A 27,849-nucleotide genomic window follows, 5' to 3' on the forward strand; every position below is an offset into this window, starting at 1 on the left:
TCACAGGTATGAAGTAGTATCTCATTGTTGTTTTGATTTGCATTTCCTTACTAGTGATGATGAGCATTTTTACATCTGCCTTTTGGTCCACTTTGAGGAAATGTCAGTTCTCCCTATTTTTGATGGAGTTTGCTTGTTTGTTTGTTTTTTGAGTTTTATGAGTTCCTTTATGACCTTTGATTCTGGACTTTATCAGATGTGAGGTATGCAAATATCTCCTGTTAGGATATCTTTGTTTGGAAAACAAAGAAACAAACAAAGAGAGTCTCTTGCCCCACAGGCCTGGCTGTCTTCCCCGGGGCTCCTCGGAGGGGATGGGCTCCAGCTTCCCTCTCCACCCCGAGCAGAGCTCCCACGCGGCCGAAGACCATCAGAACCTAGCTGCAGCCATGCTGGAGGCCCCTCTCCACAGGTTCGGACAGGCCTCATGCATGAAGGTACCGGCAGAGGAACCCAGGTGTGTGTAATCCCATCAATGGCCAACATCCAGAGAGACTTAAAAGCAAGCTCTCAGAAGTGTGCAGCCGCAAAGCCTTTAGCCTACTTCTCCCTCTTGGAGAAACTGGCAATCCTCTGAGAGTTTCCTGCCCACATGGGACAGCCTTGCCAGCTTCCCATTGTGTATTCATATGCAAAATCCAGTAACAAGCTGGATCTCATTCCCCTGACTGTGAAGAGCCCCCAATGCAATATCCTTAGGAGGGCTGAGTCGAGATAGACTTCTAAGATCTCAGGGAAAGGATGAAATGAGAGGTTACTGAGCCCGCCCTAGAAATCGGTGATTAACGGGATATCATGATCGTGATCGTGATTGTGAGGATATCTTTGCTTTAATGAGAGTTTCTCTTGTATGAAAAGTTGTTTGGTGCAATCGTCTTTGTTTACTTTTGTTTTCATTTACTTTACTACTGGAACTGAGTGTCCCTGAAGTCAGTATCAGGTAGTATTTTCTTTGTTTTCTTCTACATATTTTATGACTTCAGGTCTAACATCCTAGTCCTTAATCATTTTGAGATAACTTGTGTGTGTGATGTGAGATAGTGCTCCAGTTTGTTTTTTCTATATGTTTTTTTGCATGGGTATATAATTTGCCCAGCACTAGTTATTGTAGAGAATTTCCTTTCTTTAAGTTCTTTATGCTTTTGGCTCATTTACATCATCTGTCCATATGTGAGCTTATATAGGCCACCAATTATATTGCATTGGTCTGTCTATCTGACATTGGCAACTTTTTCTAATTTTAAGACATTATTATTTGTGCTGGGGAGAAATGTAAGAATTAAGGTATACAAATTGCCTCAACCCTGTTCAGTCTCTGGTACCACATGGTTCCCTGAGCACCATCAGAAGTAACCCCTAAACACAGAACCAGGAGTAGCCCCCAAGCACCATCTGATGTAGCCCAAAAGCTCCTCAAATCAAATAGATAACAATGAATGTTCAACTTAAAACATTTTTATTCTAGAACTACCACTGCAATTTGCAATTTTATATTATATATTTAGTAGTTTTTATAGTCTCTGGATCTTGGCCATTGAAGAGATTACATGGGGGGTGGAGTTTGTGGGTGTGGCTGCCAAGCTACTGGAAAACTGGGGATCTGGGTGGAGAAGACCCAGTCCTGATCCAAGCAGACTTGGAGATCTCAGCCACGGGTTCCACATACCTGGGTTCCTCTATGGTTCCTTCATGGGTGAAGCTTGTCCAAACATGTGGAGAGTGGCCTTGAGCATGGCTATGGCTGGTTCTGGAAGTTTTCAGCTGCTGGGGCTCTGCTTGGGGAGGGAGGGAAACTTAACTGCCCCCCTCAAAGGGGGCCCCGGTGAAGACAGCCTGGCGCAGGGGCAGGAGATTCTGACCATTTAATAGTTTTAAAAATTTAAGAATTGAATTTTTGTTGTCATCTTTCTATTAGACCCAGTAAATAGTTTTAAAAAATAAACACACAATTTTTTCCGAAAGACAAAACATTCTGTAGACAAAATTTTAAGAGTAACAAAGAGAGGTGGAAAGATAGTACAAATGAGTAGGAAGAGAGCGACACAATTTTTCCTGGAGCATGGCGCTGTGACCTCTTTATTTTTATTTTTATTTTTATTTTTTATTTTTTTTCCCACATGGCAGATCCTGGTAAACTACCAGTGACGTATTTCATATGTGAAAAACGGTAACAAGAACGTGCTCTTCATGTTCCTGGCGTGAGCAGATGCCATTGGGCTATACTAGCCATGACAGGGACAAATGAAGACATTACTGGCACCCACTTGGGTAAGTTGATGAACAATGGGATGACAATGATACAGTAATATTTATTTTATTTTTTTGATACAGTGATATTTAGTACTATGCCAGACTCCAACCTTATCCTATCCACCTTATCCATTGTCCTAAAATTTAAAATTAAGAACCTACTTGCAAAGAAATAAGAAAAGGGAAATATAGTAATCAAGAAGACACAATATCAGTGTCTTCTTATAAATTAAATAAAGTCAATAAGGCCAACTTTATTATCAAAGACCATATCAACAGAAGTAGAGATTAATGAGCCAGAGAATTAGTATGGGAGGTAAGGTGCTTGTCTGCGTGCATCCAGTCCCCGTTCAGTCCCCAGCAGCACCACACGATCACTTCTGAGCACAGCTAGGAATGGCCCCTAAGTATCCCTAAGTGTGATCTCCCACACAGAAATAGAGATTACTAAATATATTTTAAAAGAGATGGAGGCAAGGCACTTACCTTGCACATGTTCTTCCCAGGTTCAATTCCTAGCACCCCACATAGTCCCCTGAGCCCTGCTGGAAGTGATCCGTGAGAGCAGAGCCAAGAGTAATCCCCAAGCATTTGCAAGTGTGGTTCAACAACCAAATAAATAAAAATAAAAGATAATAAATTTAAACTAAATACTAACTTTCAATTATCAAACACTATTTAACATTTCTGGACTAGAGCAATAGCTCAGTGGGTAGGGCTTTTGCCTTGCATACAGCCAACCCGGGTTCGATTTCTCCGTCCCTCTCAGAGAGCCCGGCAAGCTACCAAGAGTATCTCGCCCCGCACTGCAGAGCCTGAAAAGCCACCCATGGTATATTATATATGCCAAAAACAGAAACAAGTCTCACAGTGGAAACGTTACTGGTGTCCACTTGAGCAAATCGATGAGCAATGGGATGACAGTGACAGTGATACAATGATTTAACATTTCTAAAGAGTTATTTTAGACTGTTATCTCTTAGCCTAAACATGCAGTTTTTTTAACTTGACAAAGTAGGTGTTAGTAAGATGCTAAAGATGAACTTGACTTTAAATGATCAGATAATACTGATGTTAGAAACCAGGTGGATAAAGAAGTGAAGATAGAGTTGTATTGTATATTCTTTTTTCCTGAGTGACTTTTTGTTTCTTTGATCTGACAGTTCCAAAATATTGTTCTCTTCCTTTGTCCTCTTCTTCCTACTTAGAGAGACCCAGGAGACCCATGATGTAATCTTCAGGGAAATGAAACAGGGGAAAATGTCTAGAGAGAAAAGAACCAATCCAGGCTTGCATATGAAAACAGCTAGGGAGGCAAGTGTCTCTCCGTGATGTGATATAATGAATGTTTTCTGAGTGCTGAAGATGTCAAATTGTTATAGGAATTTTCTTAATAACATGTCTTTTAAGGGATGACAAAAAAGTAAGATGAACCCAAATATAAGTATATTCACTGTATCACTGTCACTATCATCCTGTTGTTCATCGATTTGCTCGAGTGGGTGCCAGTAACATCTTCATTTGTCCCTGTTGCATGCTAGTGTCTAGCAGTATATTACTAAGGCTATTTCTGATTAGGTTGTACTTATTTTGTGGTATAAAAATGATAGGTAAAATAAAGAAATATATATGTACATCTATAGAGAGAGAGAGATGGAAAGGTAACAGAACTTTTATTTTGAGTATAGAAGAGATGTGAAGCATGCCACCCCATGCTCAAGGCCACTCTCCACAAGTTCAGACGAGCCTCATGCATGAAGGGACCAGCGGAGGAATCCAGGTGTGCGGGACCTGGGGCTGAGATCTTCAAAGCTTCTTGGACTGGGACTGGGCCTCTTCCAACCAGATTCCCCATTTTTTAGTAGCTAGGCAGTCACACCCAGAAACTGCTCCTGACGCCTTGTAATCCCATCAACTGCCAATATCCAGAGACTACAAAACCAAGCTCCTAGAAGCATCTAGACATCTTATAGCCTAGTTCTCTCTCTTAGAGAACCTGGCAAACTACCAAGAGTTTACTGCCTGCAAGCACCAGTGGGGGGGGGGGGGGAGCTGGGGAGATTGGCAAGTTCCTCATGGCGTATTCATATGCTAAATGCAGTAACAAAGATGGGTTTCATTCCCCTGACCCTGAAGAGCCTCTAATGCGGCACCATTGGGAAAGACAGTAAAGAGAGGCTGCTAAAATCTCGGGGCTAGGATGAATGGAGATGTTACTGGGCTGCTGGAGCAAATTGATGATCAATGGGATGACAGGGAGACAGTGATAGAAGAGATGAGAATTTCATTGTGAAATCTCTTCATCACTGCCTAAAAGACCATCTCTTCTCTCATGTTCCTTCTAAAGTTAATTTTATTCTAAGTAAAAAGTAGCTTAATATTGATAATTTGAGATGCATAATTGTTGGAGGAATAGAGATTGCAAAAGAAACTATAAGCAACAAAACCACTGTCCTTACTTTGTCATAAAGCTGATGTAGGCAGGTAGATAGGGAAAGGCCCTTGGCAATGAAAATTGAGATTTAACAGAGTCTCTGGGAAGGGGACTCTTAACATGTGCAGATTCAAGAAAACAAAAGACCCGGAAGAAACCATCAGCAGACCCTGAGGACAATAGACCCCTCCCCAGGGGGTTCCCCAAAGAAGGCCATCACCACTCCCAACCTCCCTGGTAACCTCCTTAGCAACGGACTTTTACCTGGGAAGAAGCCCCCACGTGGGGGCAGGTTGGAGAAACCCTATAAAGGCCACCTTGAACAAAGGAAGTGCGCGCATATGCTGCCTGAGCCCATGTGCTGCTTGTGCCATGTGGCCAAGCACATGTGTCGCCCGCATCTCCCCCCTTGAGATGTGTACTTTCATGCTTTCGTGTCCAGTACTAGGATGTGTGTAGAGCTTCCTCCACCCTTGGAGAAGCCCGCGTTCTCCCTTGAGCGCGTTATTCTTACTATCACTCTCTCACTTATCCCTTCCTCCCTCCCTCAGAAACCTCTGAATAAAATCTATTTACTTCACTGCTTGTCTACTCCTGAAATTCTTTTCCGCGAGCGAGACAAGAACCCAGTTACCGTGGGTCCCGGGTGTTTGAGGCGGTTGGAGAGAAAGTGACCGTCTTTCTCCTCCCCGCTTCACGAAAGTCACCCGTGGGGCCCACCGACATCAAAGCTACTACAGGGGCTTGAGAAAATAGCTTGGCAGGTTAAATACATCCTTGCCATACAGTCTCACATGGTGCCCTGAGCCCCTCCAGGAGTGACTCCCAAGCACAGAGCTGAGAGCAGCTCCTAGGCACAGTCAGCAGAGGCCCCCAAACCAAAACAACAGCAACAAAACCCGCCAAGCATAAGAACTCCTGGGAAGCTCTTACCAACTCTGCAGCACCTACTCAAGTGCTTCTCAAGTAACACCCAGAAAGTGCTTCAGACCTCAGGCTGGCTGGCTGCCCATGCCTCTGCCTCATCTGTCATCTGGAGACTAATGGCCTCTTCTATTTCCTGCTTTCTCAATCTGTGCTCCTGCTGGCAAATGCTGCTCCAGAAGTACATGGGGATTGGGCTGCAGGAATAGTACAGCACAGAGCATGAGGAATAGCCAGATATAAGCCACCCCCCAAAAAAATATTCCACTACTTCCAACATTGTTTTTCACAGTTCTGTGGACTGATTAACCCTAGTTAGGGCTATGCAATTATTGGAAGATAATGATTAGGCTGAAGTTATCAGAAGACTTGACTAGCTTGAATGTTCAAGATCATTTGTTTAGGCACATGCCTGACATGTGCTTCTTAGTCTCTCTTTTTCATAAGGCATCTGGTGCTTTGGGTTTTTCATAGCAAGACGGTTCCAGGAAATCAGATATTGTGGCTCACTTCCAAACATACTGGAGGTCAAGCCAGTTAACATATTAAGACAAAAAAGATACAGAACTTACCCAGAATTAAGTAGATGAAGAAGGTTCTACTGAGGGAAAGGGAGGGGAAGGTTGGAGCGATAGTACAGTGTTCAGAGCATTTGCCTTGCCTATATCTGACCTGGGTTCAATTCCAGAACCTCATATGGGTCCCCTGAGCATTGCCAGGAGCTATTCCTGAGTGTAGAGCAGGAGTAAGCCCTGAACACTTCTGAGTTTGGTCCAAAAAACAAAAAAGAAAAGAAAAAGTTCTATTGGGGAAGTGCCAAGAGAAGAAGAGAATATCTGAAGAGAGTCAAGAACAGTAAATACTGATTTTTTTTGTATCTCTAAAAAACCAATATCTATTACCAGTATTACATAGGTGCTATGGACTAAATGTATTTCATTACAATTTTTAAGTTAAAATCATTTTTTTTGTTTTTGTATTTTGGGGTTATACCCAGTAATGCTTAAAGACTATTCTGGTTTTGTGCTTAGGGGACCATATGTAGTGCTGGGGACTGAATTAAGTTGGAATCCTAACCCCCAATAGGATGGTATTTAGAAGTAGTGGAAATAGGGTGGAAGAGGGTTAAGCAGTATTGGTTAGATAGAGCCCTTAAGAATCAGATTAATGTGGGACCAAAGAGATACAATGGATAAAATGCAAGCAGCTGATCCAGGTTCAGTCTTTGGTACCCTATATGCTCCCCCAAGCCTATCAGGAGTGATTCCTGAGTGCAGAGTTAGGAGTAACCCCTGAGCACTACAGAGCACTGTAGCACTGTCATCCCATTGTTCATCGATTTGCTCGAGCGGGCACCAGTAATGTCTCCATTGTGAGACTTGTTATTATTGTTTTTGGCATATCGAATACACCATGGGTAGCTTCCCAGGCTCTGCCGTGCGGGCAGGATACTCTCAGTAGCTTGCCGGGCTCTCTGAGAGGGACGGAGGAATCGAACCCAGGTCGGCTGCATGCAAGGCAAATGTCTGCCCACTGTGCTATCACTCCAGTCCACAACAGAGTGTGGCAAAAAATATCATATTACTGTAAGAAGAAAGGGGAATTTAATAAAATTTAATAAAAATGAAGTTCATTTATGGGTAATAGCATCATCTTCACAATCTATTAGATGAAGTATTTTAATTGGATAAATATTTTGGGGTATCAGGTATATGCATAACTTGCCTATGAGGTTGATAAAAGTGACCAAAACATAGGCCCTATTCTAAATTGAAATCTAATGGACAGGAAAGAGTCTTGGGAATGAGAATTTTCCAGAAGGAAATAGTACCAAAACATGATGTGAAGAAGTTGCCAAATCATAAGTCCTGAAGTACCCAAAGACATGAAGGCACTACCCAGAGGAGGAAACCAAGATACTGAACCCAGAGATGATGGATTCCCTCAGAAAAGAAGAAAGTCAAAAACAATCATTCCATCATTCAAGCCTCTTCTGCTCTTCCCTTTGGCCACAGATTAGTAACAAAGTCCCAGGTGCTCAGTCTGGGAAACTAAAAGCAAGCAGTGTGCATTCTCTACTGCCCACATCACAACTTGTGGTGTGCTCTTTTCTCTTTCCAACCCTCTCCTCCCTCCTCTCTCCTCCCTCCTCCCTCTCCCACTTGCTCACACTCCTTTCCTTCTCCCCCTTCCTTCCTTACATTTTTCAAAATAATTCTTTTTTACTTCACTATTCTCCTCCTCCTGAAATTCTTTTCTGCATGCAAAGGCAGCAAGAATTAGGATTGACTTTACTTTTCCTACAGAAAATAATTCCTCACTCCAGTTTGAATCTGTGGGTGGTGGGATCATTTCCTGTGTCGTGTAGATCTAATGGATTCCAGGTGCAACAGGAAAGCTGCCTAGTCAGGTTGTGGGACACTAGCATCTGTGCTGCTCAGATGTTCATAACAGGATTTACCAGCCCCAACCCAAACTGAGCAACACCAGCCAACCTGGGCTGACCTGGATTCAATCTTCGGCATCCCATATGGTCCCTGGAGCACTACCAGGAGTGACTCCTAAGCAGAGCCAGGAGGAACCCCTGAGCATCGCCAGGTGTAACCCCAAAACAAAACAAAGCAAAACAAAAACCACAAAAAACAGTTTACCCCAAACAAGGCAACTCTCTGAATGACCATGGTGGGTAGAGCAGAAAGTGGAAGCATTCTTCTCCCAAGGCTAACTTTCTCACTCCCATTTCACCAAAATAACACTTGGTGGGATAACCAGGAGTCAGGTGACCTGCAATATAATTCACAAGCCACACAAGAAATTCACTTTTTGGTGGAAGTCATTTCTCCTACCTGCAGCACAAAGGAATATGTTTTCTAAAGCATACTAACATTGACCTAGAGTTTTCATTAGATTAAACTATCATTTACACACTAAAGCTTTCCTTTTATTGCAGAGAGATAGAGGTGGGGATTGGGGGGGGACTTGGTAATGTATTTTGGGTAAATAAAACTTAAAAAAACATTTCCTACCTCTGATGTAGCCCATATGGACATGAAGACCATATCCCTTTGACATGCAAATCCTGAGCTCTTTGGAAAGCAGATACTGGGGCACCATCCAGATGCAGAAATCTGAGCCCCCACCCAGAGAAAGGTGGACCTCTCAGAAAAGGAGAAACTATGGAAGAATCTATGAGATTTTTGAAGGAACTATCAACAGTTCAAGGGATGAGATCATGAGAAGACCATCAATAGCATGACTTTCCTGTGACAACATGGGTGAACTTCTGTGTATGCAGAGAACTCCAGGAAAAAAAAAACTTTTGAAGGAATTGTATAAAATTTCCTCTAGGTTTGCTTTCCAAGTCCATGTCCTCCTTTGAACACATACCTTTGCTTACTTGCTTTTCCAACTCCTAAGAAGGCTGTGTTTGTTCTTGAACACACATTATTTCCTCCTTTTCTCTTCCCTCACTTTATTTATTCATTTATTTTTGGGTTTTGGGCAACACCCAGTCATGCTCAGGGGTTACTCCTGTCTCTGTACTCAGGAATCACTTCTGGAAGTGGTGCTCTGAAGACCATATGGTATTCTGGGCATGAGCCTGCATCAGCTGCATGCAAGGCAAATGCCCAGCCTGCTATACTATTGCTCCAATCCTCTCTCCCTTCACTTTTTTTTTTTTTTTTTTTTTTTTTTTGCTTTTTGGGTCACACCCAGCAATGCACAGGGGTTACTCCTGGCTCTGCACGCAGGAATTACCCCTGGCACTGCTCAAGGTACCATATGGGATGCTGGGAATTGAACCCGGGTCAGCCGCGTGCAAGGCAAACGCCCTACCCGCTGTGCTATTGCTCCAGCCCCCTCTCCCTTCACTTCTAAGTAAGTTTTGCTCAACAAAAGCTATCTTGCTTTGCTATTTCACTAGCCCCTGAAATTCTTTTCTGTGAGTGTAATGGACCTTTAGAGGTTAGGACTGACTTTCATATCCTGCAAAGACCAATCAGGTCCAGCAGAACAAGTAGTCTTCAGGATCAGCTTGAGGCTGAGGCCTGGGGCTGTTGGGACATAAGTGTCTGAGCCATGTTTGACCCAGAGTTTACCAGTTTTGACACTAGCCAGGTTTTTCCCTCAGTTCAGGTGGCTGAGGTGGGTCATGCAGAGAGGAGGAAGCACTCTATTCTCAAGGCTACCTCCCTTGCACCCTACTTTACTGAGCCACTGGCAACACTTTGAAATAGAACAAACAAAACTTTTGTTTTTCCATCGTTGAAAATTTTTTTTAAAAAGAGTCAGTATTATTTTAATAAAGGAGATATAACTTGTTGGAACAAAACATATTCAGATTTTTATTTCAACTTCGGGAAAGACTTAAACTACTTCCTGACACGCATTGACTATATAACTAAGACTTTCTTATTTTAAATTATAAACCAGCATTAGAAATCAGTGCTATGCAATTTAATTCCTTTGTTATTAAAGGGGGTTTAATTGTATATTATTAGCAGCTAAATGTAGATTTTAAAATTAAGATGTCTATAAGAAAATCTAGATTTGGTCTTTGAAATTTTAAACAAGGTTTTCATCTCAGTCTATTTCTGTATACTGAGTTCAAAGTTAAAAAATCTAATAAAGAAAAATTTCTAAACAAATTCACATGATTCTACGTAGCTATTTGCTAGTAAATTTGACATTGGAAATACTACACAGATGGCAAAATATAATTTTCTTGAATTCTTTTTTTTTTCCTTCAAATTTGAGGGCCATACCGAGTATTTCTCAAGGGCTCACTCAAGAGTTGTGTGCTCAGGGATCACTCCCTGCAGGCTCAGGGGATCACATGGGATCCCAGAGATTGAGCCCAGTTGGCTATGTGCAAGGCAAGCACCCTACCTGCAGTACTATCTCCCTGGACCCTGGATTTCTAAATTTGTCCCTTTACTAATAGCATATAGAGTGATTATGCTGAAGAAAAAGAATGAACTAATTTGCTTCTTGTGTTCTGAAACCTAGTATGGTGTGTAGTGTGGGGTCTGTGTGTGTGTGTGTGTGTGACAGAGACAGAGAGAGACAGAGAGGCAGAGAGATAGAGTGTGTGTATATATGTGTGTGAGAGAGAGTGTGTATATATGTGTGTGTGAGAGAGAATGAGACAGAGAGTGTGTGTGTGTAGAGTGTGTGTGTGAGAGAGAGAGTGTGTGTGTGTAGAGTGTGTGTGTGTGTGTGAGAGAGAGAGAGAGACAGAGATGAGACAGAGAGTGTGTGTGTATATGTGAGGGAGAGAGATAGTGTGTATGTGTGTGAGAGAGAGACAGAGAGAGTGTGTGTGTGTGTGTGTGTGAGAGACAGAGAGACAGAGTATGTGTGTGTATGTGTGAGAGAGACAGAGTGTGTGTGTGTGTGTGTGTGTGAGAGAGAGACAGAGACGAGAAAGAGAGTGTGTGTGTATATGTGAGGGAGAGAGAGTGTGTGTATGTGTTGTGTGTGTGTGTGTGTGAGAGAGAGAGAGAGAGAGAGAGAGAGAGAGAGAGAGAGAAAGCTAGGAACATTGTAGGCGGATAGGTGTGGGACAGTGGTAATAAGTTTTCCTGGAAATAATAAAATTAAGAGAAACTGTTTTGTCAGTAGTTCTAAAGAAGACCAGATGGAAAAACACATTCCTTGGAGATTCAAATACTGAGCTCAGGGGGTGCCTACTACTATGGGGTGCTGGGAATTCAATGGGTGGCTATGTGCAACGCAAACACCTTAACCCCTGTATTGTCTTCTGGTCCCTATTTACTTCTGTGGAGGCAAAGTCTCCTCTCTTACCCATCTAGTTTATTTTTTTTTAGCTTTCAAATAAATCTATAAGATCTTACAGAGAAGTTCAAGAATGAGACTCCAAGAGATGAAATCGATTATTTAAGATGACTTGATTAAGTTTTAAGATTTAATTTAGACATCCCTCTGCCTCCAAACTCTGTGATGACCACAAAAAAATATTAAGAGCAAGTTGAAAACAGTGATTCTTGGTCTGCAGCTGGGCCACCATGAAGTAGCCTTTTAGAAGTCTGTGCTCCTTATTGGTACAAAATCCACAACAAGGGACCATTCTTTTATTTCTGTTTCTTTTTTTAAATTAATTTTCAAAAAATTGGATCACAGTTACAAGTTGTTCATTATTGGGTTTCAGTCATATACTGTTCCAACACCAGTGTACATTTTCCACCATCAATGTCCCCGGCTTCCCTCATACCCCACCCCCGCCTCTATGGCAGGCACTTTTATTTCCCACCCTACTTTCTCTTTTCTTTTGGGCAGTATGGTTTGCAATACAAACCATACTGAAAGGTTATCAGGGATATTCCTCTGCCTACTTTCAACACTCTGTTTCTGTCCAAAGTGACCCTTTCTAGCCATTATTGTCATACTGGTCCCTTCTCTTTCCTAACTGCACTTTACCCCACACACATTTGTGGCAAGCTTCCAATTATTGATCAGTTCTCCTGGCCCCTATTTTTCCTGGAGTTGGTTATTAGTTTCATACCATTCAAAAAATATTCACATATGAGTGCAGTCATTCCATATTTGTCCCTTTCCTTCTGACTCATTTCACTCAGCATGATATTCTTCATGTTTATTTATTTATAAACAAATTTCATTGCTTTATTTTTCCTGGTGGCTGCGTGGTATTCCATTGTATAGATGTACCATAGTTTCTTTATCCCAGTCATGTGTTCTGGGGCACTAGGGTTGTTTCCAGATTCTGGCTATTGTGAATAGTGCTGCAATGAACATAGGAGTGCAAATGGCATTTCTACAGTGTGTTTTTTGGTCCCCAGGATATATTCCCAGAAGTGGTATTGCTGGGTCAAGTGGGAGCTCAATTTCTAGTTTTTGGAGGAATGTCCACATTGTTTTTCAAAAAGGCTGCACCAGTTGACATTCCCATCAACAATGAGTAAGACTCCCTTTCTCCCCGCATCCACACCTGCACTGGTTGTTCTTGTTCTTTGGATGTGTGCCAGTCTCTGTGATGTTAGATGATAACTCATTGTTGTTTTGATTTTTCATCTAACTGATGATTAGCGACGTAAAGCATTTTTATGTGACTTTTGACCATCTGAATTTCTTCTTTGAGGAATTTTCTGTTCATTTCTTTCCCATTTTTTGATGGGGTTGGATTTTTTTTCTCATAAAGTTCTATCAGTGCCTTATATATCTTTGATATTAAACCCTTATCAGATTTGTATTGGGTAAATAATTTTTCCCATTCTGTGGGCTGTCTTTTTATTTGATTACCATTTCTTTTGAGATGCAGAAGCTTCTTAATTTGATGTAGTGCAAGGGATCATTCTTGAGTTTACCTTGATAAATCACCATGATAAATGCTTTGTATAGTTAAGACACTTAGTTCTTGGCAAAACTTTAAGGTAGCCGTTTCATTTTTATTTATTGTCTAAGAAGGAAAGTGGACCTAATATTAGTTGCTTTGCTTGAACAGTCACCTAATGAGTTGATGTGAGAGCCAGAACTTGACCCCAAGTCAGCTTTGAGACAGCGCCCACAGCCCAAGTTCCCTGAGAAGTTTCACAGCCCAGTACCTACCTTCCTCTGGGAGAAAGGTTTGAAATTTTTAGGTTTTTTTTTTCTATTTAAAATCAAGACTGTTATTTCTGGGATTTCAGGTATAACATATGAGCTTTTTTTAAAAAAAAAAAAATCTAGGGTTCCTCCTCTTTCAGTTCTGGCTCACAGCCTTATAAAATGAAATTGTAGCACGACAACTTATTCCTTCTGCAGTTCTACTCAGCGTTATTTTCTTGGTATTATAATATCAAGTTATTGCAAGTTTTAAAAGCCAACTCATTTCTCAGCTTTAGTGTAACATTCTAGAAAATTTTACAGTACAAGGAGCAAATAGAAAAACACCAAAGTTGGAACCTGCATACCTGATTTCTAGGCAAATTCTGCCCCTTTTGTAGCTATATATTCTGGTGAAATTTTTTCAACTTTTTGTGAGGGTTTATATTATTAATTTTCAATTGCTGATAGTGTTTATTATGCCCTACCTCATAGAAAACACATAAGGGTAAACCAATGAATTTAGTTAGTAAAGCAGTAAAACCAAACAAAACAAACCAAAACAACCATTTTCCAAACTGTCTTACTTTCAAGTCAATTTCCAGGTGCTAGAGAGAGCACAGTAGGAAGTTGCACATGAACAACCTGAGTTCAATTCCCAGTATGCCAGATGGTTCTCTGAGAACCCCCGGATAGATTTGTGAGCATAAGAGCCCAAGAGTCAGCCATGAGCACCACCAGATGTGACCCCCAACAACAAAATAAATAACAAATCAACTTCTAAGAAAACTCTCCTACTATCATATAGGAGTATCTTAAAGAATGTCATAAATTTATTGTGGAAAACTTAAGTCCAACTGATGTAGTTTTGATTTGCAAGCTTTTATTTTTAAGAAGACAATTTTTTTCTCAAAACAACAACAAATGTAGCAATTTTACATATAAATAAAATATATACATTTAAGACATACTCAGATGTCTTAAATATATATATATCATTCTTGAGTTTGTCAAAAAATGTCATTTTTTCAAGAAAAATGACTTTTGAACAACTTTGCCCCTTCCTTTTATGTATTATAGTTGTGACAGTTAGGATTAGGTGTATATTCTTCAGTTATTAAAAGAGCCCTGATGGATAATTTCCACACTACACCAAACATTTTAAGAAATCATGAAGAATTCTTTTTCTTTACACTTTCCAGTAGTTTTTCATTTTCTGATTCTAAACAGGATCCATGTTTCTTTTTCTTTTATTCCTTTCATTTTGGCACCGCGATTTACAATATTGTTCATGACAAGGTTTCATGTATACAATGCCCCAGTGCCCCCCTCTTCCATACCCTCAGCTCCACCACCACCATGATGTCCACTTACCTCCACCATTGTCTCAGGGGATCCTAACCTATGTTTCTTGCCATGAAAGATGATAGCTGAATTACTGTGACCTTGGGCAGACAAAACAAAAAATGAAAATAATAAAACTGCAGGTAAAAATCCAGCATAATATATTCATATTATTCACCTTTCCAAGCTTGCTCGGATTGGGACTGGACCTCCTCCACCCAGATCCCCCATTTTCCAATAGCTTGGCAGCCACACACACAAACTGCCCTGGTACAGTGTGATCCCATCAATGGCCAAGATCCAGAGACTATAAAACAAAGCTGCTCGAAGAGAGCGATGCAGAGTCTCTTGCCCCCAAGTCTGGCTGTCTTCACCAGGGCTCCTCGGAAGAAGGTGGGTTGAGTTTCCCTCCCTGCCCTGAGCAGAGCTCTGGCAGTTGAAGAACCCAGCCACAGCCATGCTCAAGGCCACTCTCCACATGTTCAGAAGAGCCTCACACATGAAGGAACTGGCAGAGGAACCCAGATGTGCAGGACTCAGGGCTGAGATCTCCAAGCCTGCTCAGATCAGGACTGGGCTTCCTCCACCCAAATCCCTCATTTTCCAGTAGCTTGGTGGCCACACCCACAAACTGCATTTGCGGCCATGCGACCTCTTATAGCCTAGTTCTCCCTCTCGGAGAACCTGGCAAGGTACTGAGAGCATCCTGTCTGCACCGCAGAGCCTGGCAAGCTCTCTGTGGCGTATTCGATATGCTAAATACAATAACAATGATGGGTCTCATTTCCCTTACCCTGAAAGAGCCTCCAATGTGGCACCACTGGGAAGGACGAGTAAAGAAAGGCTGCTAAAAATCTCAGGGCTAGAACAAATGGCGACATTACTGGCATCCGCCTGAGCAAATCAATGATCAATGGGATGACAGTGATACAGTAATACAGTGATTCACCTTTCCACTTTTTCAGTCCTCTTGCCCCTGGCTTTCAATTGTTTCCTCTTTTTATGAGGGTGGAACTCCCAAGCAGTGCTCAGGCACCAAGAGCCCTCAGTGCCCTGGTCAGAAGTCTAATGGTAGAGATGGAGTTTGGGTTCCCAGGGCTACACCTAATGGTGCTTGGGGTCAGTTATTTCCTCTTGATATGTCTTTGTCCTACTTCTCATGACCTGGAATAATGCCTTTCCATTTTGCTTGGAAATCTGGATTTGTTGATCATTACCAAGGCTGTAGTACCTGTGAGTGAGAGCAAATAAATGTGAAAGAGAATGCCATTAATAGGATAAAAGCCTTGAATGAAAGGCCTCGTTGATCATGTCAGCTAAAATGAATTGCCCCAAATAATTTTCTTGGGATTTGAAAGTTTGTCATTAGTTAAGTATAGAATAAGACACATAATAAAGTCTGACATTTACCATAAAATCAAAAGATCTAATATTCTTGAAAATAATGGTTAATACATCTAATTACAAAATGAGAGGTCCACTAAACACCACCCAAATCAGAATAGACAAGTAAAGTAAATGTGATCTACATGTTACATTAGAATTTATATTTTATACACATATATGTATGTATAATTAATAAAGTTTAAAGGGAAAAAACCAATCCATTTACCTATAATTCATGTCAATCCATATAATATTATCAATGAATTTTCCATATATCAATAAACAATTGATAATGATATAACAGTCCAGTGAACATATTCAATATTATTGTGCAAAGGAAAATATTTTTTAAATAGAAAAATGAGTTATTTCTTTTTCTTTTTTTGGTTTTTTGGGTCACACACGGCGATGCACAGGGCTTACTCCTCACTCATGCATTCAGGAATTAACTCCTGGTGGTGATCAGGGGACTATATGGGATGCTGGGAATTGAACCTGGGTCAGCTGCGTGCAAGGCAAACACCCTACCCACTATGCTATCGCTCCAGCCCCAAGTTATTTTATTTTTATAATTATAAAAGAATTAGTAACTAAAAATGGAAATGTTGAAAGAAAGCAGATACACAGGTTCTTTGTTAAATTAGATATTTCCCCTTATAAATCAGTTTTATTGGCGCTTTCCATTCTTTTGAGTTGACTGTAATATGATATACCATATGGACATAGAAACTTAAGTTTTATGCTGATGGAGAATCAATTGGTTTACTGTTTTCAGAAGGAAATTCTATAAGAAATAAAAATATTTTGATCTAGCAAGGCACTTTAGTAAAAACTTTTTTTTCTTTGCTTTTTCTTTCTTTTTGGGTCACATCCGGTGATGCACAGGGGTTACTCCTGGCTCATGCAGTCAGGAATTACTCCTGGCAGTGCTCGGGGGACCATATGGGATGCTGGGAATAGAATCCAGGTTGGCCACGTTTAAGGAAATGCCCTGCCCGCTGTGCTATTGCTCCAGCCACTGTTTATTTGTTTTTTGTTTGGGGATCACACCGAGTTGTGCTCAGGGTTCTGTGCTCAGGGGCTGAACTCAGGTTAACCATGTGCAAGACAAGTGCCTACCCACTGTACTATTTCCTCCAGCCCCAAGTGTGAAATTTTAAACAATTATACATTAGCTTCAAGTTTGCATGTGGCATATTGCTAATAATGATAGTGATATGGTAAAATTAGATTTCAAAAAATAAGGGACAATGATTAGATAGATTTTAGACTATTTGAACAATATAACCTTGGGGTTAGAGAGATATTACAAAGGTTAAGGTACTTGCCTTGCACACTGCAGTCCTTAGGATTTGATCCCTGGCACCATGGTCCCTGCAGGAACACTAGGAGAGATCCCTGATCACAGAGCCAGGAGTAAGCCCTGCACATAGCCAGGTGTAGACCTAAAACAAAACAAATCAAAATAGAACAAACAAAATGTCATATTTGACTTATTTTCACCGAATTAAAAATTGCTTAAATAGTATCTAGGTGTTGGTTATAGATTATACATATAGTGTATGCTTATGCTAAGAATTTAGTAATACAACCAAAACATTGGCTTTGTTGATAATCAATATACCTGTTTTTACCTAATTGCCAGATATTTTTCTGGCTGTCAACAATGTGCAAGGCATTCTGCTTGGCCCTGGGGGTTCAACAGACCAATGAAAAGTAAATCTTTGGACTTACAGGGATTGAAATTTGAAAAGAAAGACAATAACCATATAGACCACCACTCCCCCCTGTTCCCCAAAACAAAACAAAACAAAAGAAAGCTATTTTTTTATTTTCTATTTTATTTTTGAGTCATACTAAGAGATGCTTAGGGCTTTCTCCTGGCCCTGCATTCAGGGATCACTCCTGGTAAAACTTGGGAGACCTTATATGTGTTGCTGATGATTAAACTTTGTCATGTACAAGGCAAATACATGAATATATATGTATATATGATATTATACACACACATATATGTTTGAAAGCCACATCTGGGATGTGCTCAGAGTTTGCTCCTGGCTCTGTGCTCAAGGTTTACTCCTGGCTTTGTGCTCAGGGTTTACTCCTGGCTCTGTGCTCAGGGTTTACTCCTGTTCCTCAGAGAGAGGATCAGATATGCAGTGCTGAGGATCAAACCAGGAGCCACTACATGCCAGCATAAGAAAAATAGCTAAACAAGTAAAAATTTCAAAATAGGCCATAATGAGTATTATCCTGCAATTTAAGGATAAAGTTTAAGTTCGACATTATATCTATAATGTGGCATAAATGCTTATTTGCTTTTCAAACTAAGATTCCTATCACTCTGCTCTTTAAGCACCTAAGAAAGACTTTATCTTTCTTAGATGAAGATCCAAGGATCAATTTTCACTTCCCTTACTGGGCCACTTTCTGTTCCAAGCATTTTAGATTTAACATTGGGTTGTCCTTTCTCCTCCTGAAGGGAGCTTAGGTTAATTGAGTTACACCCAGCACAGAGCTCCCAAGGCATAGCCAATTCCACTGGGGCACTCCCAATCATTTTCCTTAATCTCTCCTTTGTTATTCTTCCCCTGTTAGTTACAAATATCTCCAAATAAGACACCGTAACCTATAAAGTCTAACCTTCTGATGGCTCTGGATTTTGTATATTTAAATGAAATATTGCCTTTTCTCTTTCCTTTATATACCTTACATAGTTTTATTTTAGAGCAATGTCGTTTTTTGTATAGACACAGGAAGACAGTTTTGTAACATGGGAGTTAATTGACTCTGAATAATATTTACTCCTGGGCATCCATCATATTTACTTGATTTAAGCCTCATTTGCCCTTAGATTGACCTTAGTTCCTAACCCCTTCAAAGGTGAGTCTTGCAGATGGACATGGATAGACTGAGGGCAAGTCATAAACTACCTTGGCTTCGAAAGGGGCTGCCTAAGTGCCACAAGAAGTATGATACATTAAGAGCACGGTCATGAAACAAACTGTCATGACCCAAAAAGAAATAACTGAATAACAACCCTGTTTGGGTTAGGAAAAACAAACCTGACCTAAGGTCTGTAGTCTGGGAAATATAGTGAGATGTCCCCAAGAATAACTGCACTTGAAGCTTAATCTAGGGTATAGATAAAGCCTATCTTACTGTGTTCATATAAAATGACTAGAAATATTAAGAAGTAAAGTTAATGTGATTGTTTAAGTGGATTACCAGCAAAGGAAAGGAGAAAGCAATATGCCTAGAGAGAGATTTCTGCCCTTTGGCAGATCTTCTAGTTGGAATCTATAGTGCTAGGGCCCCTAGGTGATATTCTGGCCTTGGGTGGGTCTCCTAGAAGAACTTCTAAAGGAAAACCTTTACATCTCTTTATTGTTTATGTTACTCTTCAGTGACAACTATGTTTAATTGCTGCCCTCCAGCCCTTTGCAACTTCTCTTTAACAATCCTGACAGATTTGAATAAAGGGTCACTGATTACCAACCACTAGCTACCAGGTTGTGGTCCTGTTCCTTAATCCATTGGTGAGGGGGACAGTTATTGGCCCCAAATGCACCAAGGGTGCCCATGTCACCTTGGGATGATGACATGACAATGACATCTGGTACTGGAACAAGGACACCTCAAAACAACATCTCCCCAAGTCATTTTTCACTACTTTGCTTGCCCCCATGTTCCTTAATTTTTCCTGGACTGGATGAGTCATATCAAAAGATTCTGTGGGGGCTGGAGCAATAGCACAGGGGGTAGGGCATTTGCCTTGCACGAGGCTGACCTGGGTTGATTCCCAGCTAAGCTCAAAGTTTGCAGGAAGTCCCCCTTTAAATATAAGGCTAAGAACAAAGGTATTATGGAGAAATGAACATATACATGCTCTGTTGAATGGAGCAATAATTCTAACAATCTTTCTGGAGGGCTCTTTGTACAGAGATAAAAATTGTAATGATGTGCTTAGCAGCTAAATTTTTTTAAAAGTGGAAATCATCATGCATACATGCATGAAAAAATTTAATTACAGGATATTGTGGCAACATTTCTTAGTTTAATAAAAATATGAAAAAATAAAAAGCAATATGAGACATTGCATTCACTGCTGAAACTTTAGAATTTTATCCTGTTACTAATTTTTAACTGTGGAATGTTTAATGATATGGAACGATGTTAACATAAAGAAAATTACAAAATGGAATGAACATAATGATAAAATATCAACCACTACAAAACTATTAAAAATTTTTGTACCAAAAGTCAGTTCAAAGTGGATTAAAGATCACAACATCAGACCAGAATCCATAAGGTACATGGATCACAAGATTGGCAAAACCCTCCATGACATTGAAGCTAAAGGTATTTTCAAAAATGACATGCCACTGGCCAAGCAAGTGAAAACAGAGATAAACAAATGGGACTTCTTCTTAAACTAAGAAGATTCTGCACCTTAAAAGATACAGTGACCAGAATACAAAGACAGTCTACAGAATGGGAGAGGATATTCACCCAATACCTATCTGATAAGGGATTGATATCAAGGATATACAAGGCACTGGTTGAACTCTACAAGAAGAAAACATCCAACCCCATTAGAAAATGGGGCGATGAAATGAACAGAAACTTTCTCAAAAAAGAAATCAGAATGGCTAAAAGACACATGAGAAAATGCTCTACATCACCAATCATCAGGGCGATGCAGATTAAAACAACAATGAGATATCATTTCACACCACAGAGACTGGCCCACATCCAAGAGAACAAAAGCAACCAGTGTTGGCGCGGATGTGGGGAGAAAGGGACTCTCCACTGCTGGTAGGAATGCTGACTGGTTCAGCCCTTTTGGAAAACAATATGGGCAATTCTCAAAAAATTAGAAATTGAGCTTCCATTTGACCCAGCAATACCACTTCTGGGAATATATCCCAAAGAAGCAAAAAGGTATAGTAGAAATGACATCTACATTTGTATGTTCATTGCAGCACTGTTTACAATAGCCAAAATCTGGGAAAAAACCCAAGTGCCCAAAAACAGATGACTTGTTAAAGAAACTTTAGTACATATAAACAATGGAATGCTATGCAGCTGCTAGAGAAGATTGAGTCATGAAATTTGCATATAAGTGGATTAACATGGAAAGTACGATGTTAAGTGAAATGAGTCAAAAAGAAAGACAGACATAGAAATATCGCACTCATCTGTGGAATATAAAGTAACAGAATGGGAGTCTAACACCCCAGAGTAGTAGAGATAAGGACCACAGGTCTGCCCCACAGCTTGGAAACTGGCCTCACTTGTCAGTTGGGTCAGTGCACTGCTGACTGGGGGATAAGGCAGCTGAGATAGAGAATGGAACACCAAGTAGAGGATGTTGGGAGGACCCATTTGGGTTGAAAGATGTGTGCCAAAAGTGGACTACCGACCAAACATGATGGTCAATCAATACCCCTATTGCAAACTATAACACCCGAAAGGAGAGAGAACAAAAGGGAATGCCCTGCTGCAGAGGCAGCGTGGGATGGTGAGGAATGGGGTGGGGGTAGTGGGAGGAATACTGGGAAAACTGCTGGAGGAGAATGGGCACTAGTGGAGGGATGGGTAAACGATCACTGTATGACTGAAATGCAAACACAAAACTTCATAAGTTTATAACTGTACCTCATGGTGATTCACTAATAGAAAATTTTTTTAAATTTGTACCAAAATAAGTGATATTGCTATTAATTTTTGTATTCCTTCTTTTCATCTTAATTTTTAACTTATTTTCTACAATGTACATATCTTTTTAATATATCTTCATAATAATTATGTTTAAAAAATTATACATCTTAAGAAATTTGTACATCTTTAGAAAAGACAGAAATTTGCCACTTGAATGATATATTGTAAACTGACAGAATTAGGAGATCAATTACGAATGATGACATGAATATTAGTAACCATGATTAATACTACAGATGGATTCTCAATGCAAAGAGAGAAGTAGACATTTATATTCATCAAATAATTATTCTTACCTAGTTTTCACTCTGAAACATTGTTGAGTTGAAGAAAACTAGACACAGTTATTAGGCAAGAAAGGGAAATGAAAGAGATTCAAATTCACAAAGAAAAATCATGATTATTGGGCTGGAGTGATAGCACAGCGGGTAGGGCATTTGCCTTGCACGAGGCCAAGCCGGTTCGATTCCCATATGGTCCACTGAGCACGGCCAGGGGTAATTCCTGAGTGCAGAGCCAGGAGTGACCCCTGAGCATTGCTGGGTATGACCCAAAAAGCAAAAAAAAAAAAAAATCATGATTATTGGAGATGGAATAATATTATATGTAGACAATCCTAAAGAATTCACAAAGTAATCTAGAAACAATAAGCCTTTACTGTAAAGTAATATGCTGCAAAATTTATGGATGGGGATCTGTTGTTTATAAACAGTAAATAATGCAAAAGGGTAAGAAATTTTTTTAATTCCATTTATAATTGTGTAAAAATAATTGAGTACTTTGCAATGACTTAACAAAAGAAGTGAACCATGGCAAAGGCAGTATGGGGCACTGACACAATCATGAAGGGAAGCAGGCATTCTTGTGTAGAGCATGGTGTTGGAATCTTGTGTGCATGAAATCCTATCACGAACAGGATTGTATTTACAATAAATGGGGCCTCAAATATTGGGGTTTTGTTGTTGTTCTTTTTTTATTTTTGGGTCCCACCCGATAATGCTCAGGGGTTACTCCTGGTTCTGCATTCAGGAATTACTCCTGGTGGTGTTTGGGGACCATATGGGATGTCACAGATCGAACCCAGGCTGGCAGCATGCAAGGCAAATGCCCTACCCACTGTACTATATCACTCCGGCCCCTGTTGTTTTTTAAAAAAGAAAAAAAAAACACAAAGGAGGTTAAAGACTTTATTTTTTTAAAATTTACTTATTTATTTTGTTTTTGGGGTGTGTTCAGCAGTGTTCAGGCCTTCTGGTTCTGAACCCAGGGTTTACTCCCAGTGGTCTTGGAGGCCCATATGGGTTACAGGGGATCAAACCTAGGTCAAGCTGAGTTCAAGGCAAGCATTTTACCTGCTTTACTCTTTACTATCATTCTGGCCCTGAGACTTATTTTTTTGAAAACTTTAAATTATTACTATTCAAAGGCACAAGGAAATGGAAATATATTCCTTGTTCATGGATTGGAAGAATTAATATTTTGTAATGACTAGCCTATTAAAAATACCATATAGATTCAGTGCAACCTCATCAATATTTCCATAACATTAACTCATAATAGCTAAAGCAATTCTGAGAAAAAAAAGAAGATGGGAGGCATCTTATCCAAAACTTTAAACTATACTATGAGAAATTTTAATCAAAATTATATGTTACTGGAATATATGCAGCTTCTGATACCAGTGGAGTAAAGCTGAGGTTCCTGAAGTTAACGCTCACTGGTATGGACAGCTAATTTACAACAAAAATGCATTAAGTGAAGCAAATAAAGCCACAAACTCTGAGTATCACCAGGTATGGCCCCCAAACAAAACCAAAAAACTCCAAACCGGATCCATAAAATAAATAGAGGAAAACATAAGCAGAACTTTCCATGGTAGTGATCTCAGAAGAATATTCAAAGATTTGATTTTATTGTCAAAGAAAACAACAGTGAAAATAAACCAATGGGACTATATTAAAAGTTTCTGAACTGTAAAAAATTTGACTCAAATCAAGAGAGAGTCTACTGAACAGGGGAAAATATTCACACATTATTTACATGACAAAAACTAATATCCAAGACATAAAAGAGAGCACTCACAATGTTGAAAGATTTGGAAAGAAAAACCCCAAGACAAACTTACTGCATCAAACAATTTGGAAAAGAGATGGAGATACTTCCTCAAAGAAGACAACTAGATGGTGAATAGGCATATGGAAAAAGGTGTTTATTAGCACAATGTATAAGGTAAGTGCAAATCAAAACAACAATGATTTGTTGTTTTTTTTTTTTTTTGGACCACACCTGGCAATGCTTAATTGTTACTCCTGGTTCTGCACTCGGGAATTACTCCTGGCATTGCTTGGGGGACCATATGGGATGATGGGGATCAAAGGGGGTTGTCCATGTGCAAGGCAAACCATCCTACCTGCTCTAGTATCACTCCTCCATCTCAAAACAGTAAGATCACCTCACACCAGTGAGAATGGCATATATCAAAAAGGACAGAAGTATTAAATATTGGTGAGGATCCGGTGAAATAGGAACTCACATTCTATGCTGGTGGAATTGTTGCCTGATCTATCTACAGTAACAGCAGCTGCCCCATTCTATTACCTGGGTACTTCCACAGGCAGGTGTGAATTTTCAGAGCAGCAATAGCACAGGCAATTAGTGAAAGATGCAACCCGTGGCATGGCAGAAAGACATAAGGTATCCCATGTGTCTTCTGAGTATCACCAGAAGTGATTCCTGAGTGTTGAGCAAGGAGTAATCCCTGAGATCACCGGGTGTTCCCCCCACTCTGCCTCACAAAGGTAAGTTTTTATATATAAAGTTAGGGCCCACCTACTATGTCAAAGTAAATGAGAAGTGTCTGGTTATCTCCGCCTCCTTCAGACCTTACTTCTCTTTACTCCCCTATTCTGTCTCTCTCTTCTTCCCCTATATCCCTGTGTTTTCTCTTCTTTTCCTTCTCTTTTTTAGAGAAGTAGATTTTTAAGACACAATTGATTGCTGAGTATCCAGAACAATATGGTATAATTCAAAGTTATATGAAACATAAGAAATATAAATAAGATGTAGAAACCAGAACTCAAATGTATAGGAATCAGCTCATTTTTAATGGCCCAGAAGCTCATCTCAAAGGATTCATCTGTAACAAAATCTACCCCCTTCTGGGGGCTGGCAATCTGGAGACAGTTTGGGAGACAGAATCTACAGTAATGGTAGCTGTACTACTCATACAGATAGGCAGGGTGTTTTGGAGTGGGCAGCCATTCATGCAGCCACCAGTTAATTTACCCCACCATGTCCTGTTTGGGAAATAAGAGACCACAACACACCAAGGTCCCCCATGTCCCTCCCAAAAAGTGATGGGGAGACACTGATGGTATATTAGAAAGAACTACTTCCAGAGTTCCATAGACACTGTGGGAAAACAGTACAGAACCCCACCAAGAGGAATAGATGAAGATTGGAGTCCTGAAGCCTTAATAAGAAATGTCTACATACATAATCTCTCTGATAAAGAGTTCAGAGACAAATAGTGAGGATGGCTAATGAGCTCAAAGAAACCATGAAACAAACATCTAATAAAATACAGGAGGAAATGAGAGCAGAAATAAAAAAAATCACAAACAGAAATGGCATTAATTAAACATTCAGTAGATGAAACGAACAGCTCAGTGGGTGCCCTTAAGAGTGGAGTAACAACATCTGAAGACAGAATCAGTGAGCTTAAGGATGAGATGCAGAAAACTTCCAGGGAAGAGCAAAGGATGGAAAATTCCCTCAAAATAATTCAAGGGCAGAACTACAGAATAATTATAGAACTATAGGATTAAATTCAAGAACAACAACATAAGAATCATTGTAGTCCCATAGGGGACTCCAGGGAGGCAACCCCAATGAGATAGTAATAGTTAAAAACATCATTGCGGGCCGGAGCAATAGTACAGTAGACAGGGTGTTTGCCTTGCATGCGGCCAACCTAGGTTCAATTCTTGGCATCCCATATGGTCCCCTGAACACTTCCGGGAATAATTTCTGAGTGCAGAGACAGGTGTAACCCCTGAGCATTGCCAGCTACAAACCAAAACATAAAACATTTAGGGGCTAGGAACTGGAGCAATAGTACAGTGGGTAGGGGGTTGCCTTGCACACAGCCAACCCGGGTTTGAATCCCAGCATCCCATATGGTTCCCCGAGCACTGCCAAGAGTAATAAAAAGTCTTCCCAAAAACAAAATCTAGGCTCATATGTATACACTAGCGAACTCTTTCAAATCTTTAACGAACACCTACTGCCAATCCTTTTCAAGCTTTGTCAGGAAAATGAAGAAACAGAAACACTCCCAAACAATTTCTAAGAAATAAATAACATCCTGATACCAAAAGCAGACAGAGACACCACGAGAAAGAAAGAAAGAAAGAAAGAAAGAAAGAAAGAAAGAAAGAAAGAAAGAAAGAAAGAAAGGAAGGAAGGAAGGAAGGAAGGAAGAAAGAAAGAAAGAAAGAAAGAAAGAAAGAAAGAAAGAAAGAAAGAAAGAAAGAAAGAAAGAAAGAAAGAAAGAAAGATAGATAAAGAGAGAGAGAGGATTACAGGCCATTATCCCAATGAACACAGATGCAAAGATACTCAAATTTTGTTGATACTCAACAAAATTCTAGCAAATAGAATCCAACAATTCATCAAAAAGATCATACGTCATTACCAAGTAGAATTCATCCCGGGGATGCAAGGATGATTTAACATTCACAAATCAATCAACATAATACACCATGTCAATAAAAAAATCACATGATCATATCAATATATGCAGAGAAAGCACTTGACAGGATACAGCATCCATTTATGATAAAAATCCTCAACAAAATGGGAGTTGAAGGAAAATTCCTCGATGGAGTCAAAGCCATATACCACAAGCTCACAGCAAGCACTATTCTCATGAAAAAAACTAAAAGCCTTCCCGCTAAGATGAGGCACAAGACAAGGATGCCTACTCTCACCACTCCTATGCAATATAGTACTGGATGTACTTGCCATAGCCATTAGTAAAAGGGAAGTAAAAGGTATCAAGGGAATCAGGATAGAAAAGGAAGAAGTCAAGCTTTCATTATTTGCAAGTGACATGATAATATACTTAGAAAATCCTAAAGACTTTACAAAAAAGCTCCTAGAAACGATAGATTTGTAAAGTGGCAGGTTACAAAATCAATGCCCAAAAGTCTCTGGTTTTCCTATATACAAATATCACTGTATCACTGTCATCCCATTGTTCATTGATTTACTTGAGCGGGTACCAGTAATGTCTCTATTACTCCCAGCACTGAGATTTTAGCAGCCTCTCCTTACTCATCTTTCCCAAGGATTGGAAGCTCTTTCAAAGTCAGGGGAATGAGACCTATTGTTACTATTTTTGGAATATTGAATACTCCACAGGTAGTTTGCCAGGAGGGATACTTGCAGGAGGGATACTCTCAGTAGCTTGTCAGGCTCTCCGAGAGGTATATGTGTGTATCACTTGTCTTCCTGTTGATCTTTGATTTGCTCAAGTGTGCGCCAGTAATGTCTCCTTTTGTCCCTGTTGCATGCTAGTGTAGCCTAATGATATCTGCTCGCTCCAGGAACAGGAAGAGCCTCAAACCGTTCATTCAGGGTTTTGACGAGATCGTTAGTGGGTGGCCACGTGGTCTTTTGACATCCCATGGAATCCAGTTGGTAACAGCTCTAGTCTATTGGTCATCTCTGAATCGCATTACATGTCCAGCCCATCTAATTTTTGATGTCTTGGCAAATGAGATAGCATCCCTGATTCTTGACCATTGATGGAGGTTGGAACTCTGGATTCCTTCTTTCACTTGAGTGAGATGTGATTCTCCTAGCATAGCTCTTTTGATTTCTCTTTGGCATACCCTAATAGTGTTCTCATCCTGTTTTCATAGGGCCCAGGTCTCTGAGGCATACATTAGTGCAGGAAGAACAGTGGAATTGAAAAGATGTGCCCAGAGTTGGAGGTCCTTCATCCTCATAACTACTTCTTCGATGCTCTTGAACGCGTTCCACTCCACTCTCTTCCTCCTGCGCAGTTCTGGTGCTAAGTGGTTCCTCATGTTGAGTTCTCAGCCCAGATACACATAGCTGCTGCATTCAGAGATATTTGTTCCATTGAGAGCAAATGGAGCATCAGGGACTAGTTTGTTTTCATGAGCATAGTCTTGTTGAGGTTCAGCTGCAGTTCA

Source organism: Sorex araneus, chromosome 1, assembly GCF_027595985.1.
Source record: "Sorex araneus isolate mSorAra2 chromosome 1, mSorAra2.pri, whole genome shotgun sequence".
In the NCBI taxonomy this organism is placed as follows: Eukaryota; Metazoa; Chordata; class Mammalia; order Eulipotyphla; family Soricidae; genus Sorex; species Sorex araneus.